The sequence below is a fragment of the Pinus tabuliformis genome, chromosome 1_2 (genome assembly GCF_031772625.1).
Source record: "Pinus tabuliformis cultivar Carrire ecotype Pingquan chromosome 1_2, CPIR1, whole genome shotgun sequence".
NCBI classification, from domain to species: Eukaryota; Viridiplantae; Streptophyta; class Pinopsida; order Pinales; family Pinaceae; genus Pinus; species Pinus tabuliformis.
This window is the reverse complement of record NC_142298.1, coordinates 888,815,368-888,822,459: the sequence shown is the minus strand read 5'-3', so window position 1 is coordinate 888,822,459 and position 7,092 is coordinate 888,815,368.

The window sequence follows — 7,092 nt, the reverse complement described above, 5'->3', positions numbered from 1 at the left end:
ATTCCAAAGGTTCAGGATTGGTATAGAGTTGAATTCCTTTTTTGTTGAGAGGGAGTGTTGAAAATAGCAAAAAGAATTGTTAAAAATAACATCTAGAAATTTCAATTTAATTTTTCCTTGAATTAAATTGTAATTCTTTTCTCATAACAACTTGTCATAGTTAAAATAAATTAAATTGACTTAATTAAATTAGGAATTTTGAGTTGGAAGTATATCTGGAGTCATGTAGGTGTGATCCCTAATTTTTAGGGGTCCAGGTTGAGTTTATTGGAGTTGTAATTAGATAACTCAATTTGACTTAGTTATAGTCAGTTAAATTAGTTCTAACTGTTGGAGGAACTAGTAGAGGTCTAGTAGTGAGTTGGTGCACTAGTGCATCCTCAATGCTACTCCAACTAACTAGAGTTTCCCTTAGGACAAACTCATGCATGTCAGTTCATAGGAAGATCTAGTTGAGATTAGAGTATAGGGACAATGTACTATTAGTTGTATAATTTTTTGAGTTGTATAGATGGTGCATGCAATTAGTTGAGGACCTAAGTTTGGATTGCGAAGATATGAAAGAAGGATTTCCTCATTAAATAGAGGCTAATTCCTCTAGGAATTGTGCAAGGAATTATAAGCTTGAAGGCTATGAATTTGGCTAAGTATTAGCTAAATGAAGTCATCAGGCAGAGGATAGGAAATACTTGTGTAGGTTGAGCTCAAGGTTGAGCAGAGCATATTAATTTCATCCAAATTCTTTGACCAAGAGCACAAGGAAGTAGGGGCTTGGAGAGCAGCAGAATAGGCTAAGTGTTGGCTTGAGCTAGCTTGTGAGCAGATAGTTGATCATACTTGTGCAAGAATTATTCTAGTGAGAACAAGCTTTGCATTTTCTTCTCAGACTTATGATTAATGCAATATAGATAGTAGGGGTTTTGAGCAGTGGCTTTCCCTAGAGAAATATTGTATTATGTGCCATTTATTATCTTCCTCTTGTTGATTACTATTTTCATCGATTTATTGGCTTCCGCTAGTTGAAAGTAGAAGTAGATTCTTGTCCTCTGCTTTAGTACATTGCATGAGATTGTGAATCTACAGGAAAATCTACATGGTATCAAAGCTAGATTTGTAGAATTTATTTACATGGTATCAGAGTTGAAGACAATACACTAGAGGAGATTTTGAAGTTTTTGAGTTCAGGGTTACAGGTGAAATTCGAATTTGAATTACATACTTCAGAATCGGCAGATGGCGTTCTACGGTTTGTGGCTCAAGTATGCCTTGGATGGTAGCTCAAATTATATAGCTTGGAAGGACAAGATGGAGGCCATGTTGGAGGATAATGGCTTGAAGGAATTCATTGATCAAGACATTCCTAAGCCACCAACATCAGATGAAAAAGATCTTGCCAAATGGAAGAAGTGTGTGGCAAGGGTGAGGCGAATTATCCTTGAGGGAGTTTGAGACCACATTGTCTCGAGTCTCCATGGCAAGGAAACTCCGCATGCTATGTGGAAAGAATTGACGAAATTGTTTTAGAAAAATAATGATCATAGGACTTTGGAACTAAAGGACAAACTTCGAAAAATCAAGATGAAGGTGGGCGACTCAATTGCAAATTACTTGACCAAGTTCAGTCATTATCGGGATGAGCTTGGAAGTGTTGGAATCACTGTTGCTGAGGATGATATGGTGAGCCTAGCTCTTCAAGGTCTTCCCAAGAGTTGGCATAGGTATCAAGAATCTATCAATGGGAGGGAGAAGATGCCAGATTGTGAATGACTGTGGTCGGATTTGGTACAATAGGAGTTTTGACGGAACACCTGAGATGGGATCTCTTCCAAAGAAGTGGAAGAGGACTTTGCCTTAGTAGGTAAGGTAAAGAAGGCCAAGGGAAATAAGTCCCAAGGCGAGGCAGGTGACAAGAAGATAGACTTGTCAAAAGTCAAGTGTTTTCACTATCACGAGCACGAGCACTATGCCATGAATTTCCCATAGAATAAAGAAAGTAAGGAGGAGCCTGCAGTAGCTGCAACAGGTGAAGCACTAGCTTCACAATTCGAACTTGATTTCACTCTCATTGAATGCATGGCCAACACTGTCATGGGAGGCATGTGGTATCTTGACAGTGGTGCCTCGTTCCATATGATGGGGAACAAATATCTCTTTAGTGATTTTGAGGAGAAATACCTCAAGCAGAGCATAGAGTTTGGAGATGACGGGAGGTATAGTGCTACCGGGTTGGGTATACTTACCTTTCACCGACAGTCTGGCTCCCCTCTTAGGATCATAGATGTGATGTATGTTCCAGGACTAAATAAGAATCTTGTTTTAGTTGCGGTATTGGAAGACCGTGGCTATGATGTGATTTTTAGTAAGGGAAAGGTTTTCCTTAGACACATCACCAGGGGATAGGTGAAATAGATCGGTGCACGGGTCAAGAAGCTGTATACTCTTGAGGTACAAGATACATGCAAAGCCTTGAGGAGCAAGGAAAATGTTTGAGACTTGGTGGTTGAGTGGGAGGATAAATTACCTCTCAACATGCAGCCCCATAATAAGCCTTAGACAATTGTGGAGCAACCAAAATTAGAGAAGTAGAGAGGAGACCAAGTGGAAGCATCCACCCATGCAAAGACCTCCAGTAGGGGAACATTTCAAGCCAAGTGGGTAGAGTGAGCACATGCATCCATACCTACAGGTGAGAGGTGGTGCGATGTGAAGTGATAGTCCCAAGAGGGCTGAAGTTGGGCAGTGTCCATTGAGAGGTTTTATCTCATGGATCATACTTTGATACGAGAGCCCAAAGTACATAGTGGTAGGAGGAATCAATGGCAATTGATGCAGTTAGAGATTAGAGTGACAAAGGCTAGAGTAGTCAGATACTAAAGAGCATAGAGAAGGGTTGACAATAGTGTAGAAAGGTAGAGTCAACAGAAGCGCAAAGTTTTTAGTCGATAGAGGAAATACCAGTGAGGGACTTTGATGATAGATGCATCAAACTGATTCAGGTTGAATGTTTTTTTTGTTTCTAGATTTTCTATAGAAACAACACTAGAGAGAAGTGTTGCATGCAAAAAATTCCAAAGGTTCAGGATTAGGATAGAGTTGAATTCCTTTCTTGTTGAGAGGGAGTGTTGAAAATAGAAACAAGAAATTTTAAAAATAACATCTAGAAATTCCAATTTAATTTGTCCTTGAAGTAAATTGTAATTATTTTCTTATAGAAAGACTTAATTAACTTAGGAATTTTGAGTTGGAAGTCTATTTGGAGTCATGTAATTTTGATCCCTAAGTTTTAGGGGTCCAGATTGAGTTTATTGGAGTTGGAATTAGATAACTTAGTTTGACTGAGTTATAGTCATTTAAACTAGTTCTAACTATTGGAGGAACTAGTAGAGGTCTACTAGTGAGTCGGTGCGCTGGTGCATCCTCACTGCTACTCTAGCTAACTAGATATTCATTCAAGAGAAACTCATGCATGTCAGTTCAGAGGAAGACCCAATTGAGATTAGAGTGCAGGGACAATGTACTTTCAGTTGTATAATTTTTCGATTTGCACAAATGGTGCATGCAATCAGTTGAGGACCTAAGTTTGGATTGTGAAGTTATGGAAGAAGGATTTCCTCATTAAATAGAGGCTAATTCCTTTAGGAATTGTGTAAGGAATTAGAAGCTTGAAGCCTAGGAATTTGGCTAAGTATTGGCCAAAGGAAGTCATCAAGCAGAGGATAGGAAATAATTGTGCAGGTTGAGCAGAGCATATTGTATTTATCGAAATTATTTGACCAAAAGCGCAAGGAAGTGGGGTCTTGGAGAGAAAAAAAATAGGCTAAGTGTTGGCTTGAGCTAGCTTGTGAGCAAAGAGTTGATTATACTTGTGTAGGAATTGTTTTAGTGAGAACAAGCTTTGTATTTTCTTCTCAGACTTCTAATTAATGCAATATAGATAGTAGGGGTTTTGAGTAGTGGCTTTCCCCAGAGAAATATTGTGTTATGTTCCATTGATTATCTTCCTCTTGTCGATTACTATTTTCATTAATATATTGGCTTCCGCTGGTTGAAAGTAGAAGTATATTCTTGTCTTGTGCTTTAGAACATTGCATGAGCTTGTGAATCTAAAGGAAATTTTACATAAACAAGAGAGTGGTGAAAGCATAGAAGAACATCATTATGACCATGGAAAAAAATGAGTTGATTGCATGGGTGGCAGTACCTTTTTGAAAAGAATCAATCATAGCTTGTGAGATTGGGTTTTAAAGGGTATGAAAAAACATAATGGGAGATAAATTGGAACTACATGTTTACAATAGCTTTTCATCAAAATTTCTAGATTTTTTAACAAATTAAAAAGTTTAATGCTATTTTTACCTCACATTTACCTTTTGGAATTGGAGAAGAAAACATGATTTGATGGCTGATTTTGTGTTGACTTGGCTCAGGTACTCTGCTCCATGATGCATTGACCACCACTTTGACCTTGCTCCACAAAATGTATCTTTTTCATGTAGCAGACTTGTTTTTCCAATTTATCTCAAATGGTAAATCATATTCTCCTGAAATTTTCTAAGGTTGTTACTATTAATATTATGTATATTCTAAAAAATATCTTGGCCAATGAATGCACAGATCTCGAGAAAAATGAGAATTTTTTGTAGGTGAAAGTGTCAAATTTCTTGAAAAATACACACTGGAATTTCCTGAAATTTTGTGTATTTATTTACCTTACCTCAATGAATTTGCCATCAAAATTTCAAGACGAATGGATGCACAGTTTGCAAGTTATGATCAATTCAATTTCTTCCCGATTTCACCCTTCACGCTGTCCAATGTTGCAACAAAAACATATGTCACAAACTCATTTTAAGGTCAAATTGAGTGTTTCAAAAGGGAAACAATGTATTTTTACCTTTTTTACTACTACATGCCTTTAGAATCCACTCTTGATGTCGAAAAGGAGATGTTGTGCAAAAATACCAAATTCTATCCTAATTTGTGCACATTGATAAAAATTGAAAGTCTGGCTTAAAAGCCCACTGAAAATTCCTAAAAAACTGCACTTTTTTTTTAATTCTTCCCGTGTATTACTCAATTTACCATATTCTAATAAACCCATAAGCTCAAAATTTTTTATTTATACTCCAATCTCTTGCAATATTTGTGCCAAAACTGCCTCTGGAATGAGATGCTACAACAAAAAAAAAGGTTGTTACAACAATAGCTGCAGAAACTACAACTTTCCATAATTGCTACAAAAAATGTCAATTTTTGTAGAAAGTTGTTTTCTCCATGTTTGAACTGCTAATTTGGGCTGTGTACTGCATGCTGAAGTAGGAACCATGAAACATAATGCATATTGACTGAAATAGACCCAATTTTATTGTTTTTCTTGAAAATGAAATGATTGAAAAAGCATTGTAGTGGTGCCATCATGTTGCTGTTGAATGGAAACAAGATGAACATGCTGCTATAAGAAACCAATAAAATATATTGCTGCAAGTTGTTGTTGATTCCATAAAACCATATAGTCTTCATCAAAACCAAAATTCATGGTACAATTCTTACCATGTGAATGAATGTGCCGAAGTCGAGCATGGAAATAAATCATTGGATTACTAATCAATGATGAAAATCATTAACCAATGCGAGACAACTCACCGATAATGTAAATGAGTATCAAGGTACCTGAGTGCATCTTGACAAGGATGAATGAAAGTATTAAAGTCGAGTCACCTACAAGATCTAAAAATCAAGATACATTTTTGTACTCCCATTGTTGTCAATGAGGAGGCTCTCCATTGATGTATGCAAGTTCCAAGGCACTCCAAATAATCTCTGATCTTGATCCATGTTGGGTAGTGGAAACCCCACACAACAGTTAGGGGGTGCGAAGCTGGACGATTTGGGTAAAAGTTAGGGTAAAGACTCCATTGAACGTGCGGACCACAAATTGTAATAGGTTGAGTCAAAGGGTATTCCGCCCGAAGATAATGTAAAGAAATATAAACGGAGTTGGCCCATGCAGGGGTCGCGACCCAGGGAAGGGTATAAATAGAGCGAGGCTCTATGAGGGAAAGGCAGTTTTTTGGGAAAGTATGAAATGTAATGGGTACTTGAAGTAGAGGGATTAAAAGCGTCTGTAAGTCTGAGTCAAGGGATAAGGGTAGTAGGTAGAGGCTCTGCCACTGTGTGCATAGAGGCTTGGAAAGTCTGCAACTGTGTGTGCGGACCCCTGCAGCTGAGTGCGCAGGGTGGATTTGGATGTATTGGTGGAGAAACATAATAAAGATAAGTTTGCTTCTATAAATTCTGTGTTATCGCTCATCTGTCTTTATGATTTATCTTTCTATATCTGGTTAATGTAAATGTGATAAGTGTATGTGAATCTGGGTTCATTTTGTGCGCAAATTGATTATGTTGGTTAAATGTTTGCTTAAAGACCCTATTGAATAGATCTGAATCATAAAAATAGAACAACACAGTAATAAGAAAAATATAATAACTCTGGATCGATGCGAACAACATGGAGTTGTAAACCAGTACGTGAACCTCCCAGACCACACCAAAACATGTTCCAGCACCCTCCCCTGCTACCTCGAGTTAGACCTCAATCCGTGCTCCGCTGGCTATTGCCGAAAGGGCTGGTAGTTGTGGGATTTGTTTGGCTAAATAACTCTTCCAAACCTAGGTCAGGCCCATAGCAGCCAACAAATGGTTCTGTTGCCAGGATCAGGATCTGCCTAAGGGGTGTCTAATGTGGGAACACTGGAATCCTATGAACAAAGAGCTTGAAGATTGGTGGGAGTTAAAGCTTCACGAGTTCACGGTTTAGGAAAACAGAAACTCGAGAGTATCGGAGGAAAAATGGTTAGATCGCTATATATTCACGAATATACACGAGATCTTCTTCGTAACATTTCCAATAGAATTATATGAGTGGATCGCTAAGTTAGCTGATAGCATGGGGAGGTGCAGATTAGACTAGCCGATAGTGTGGACTCTAGAACTAGTGCGCAAGCTGGAAGCCACCGAAGATAGACTTGCACACGTGGTAGATCACTGGGTAGATCGGATCATAGGGGGATTTATCACTGAATTCACGATAGA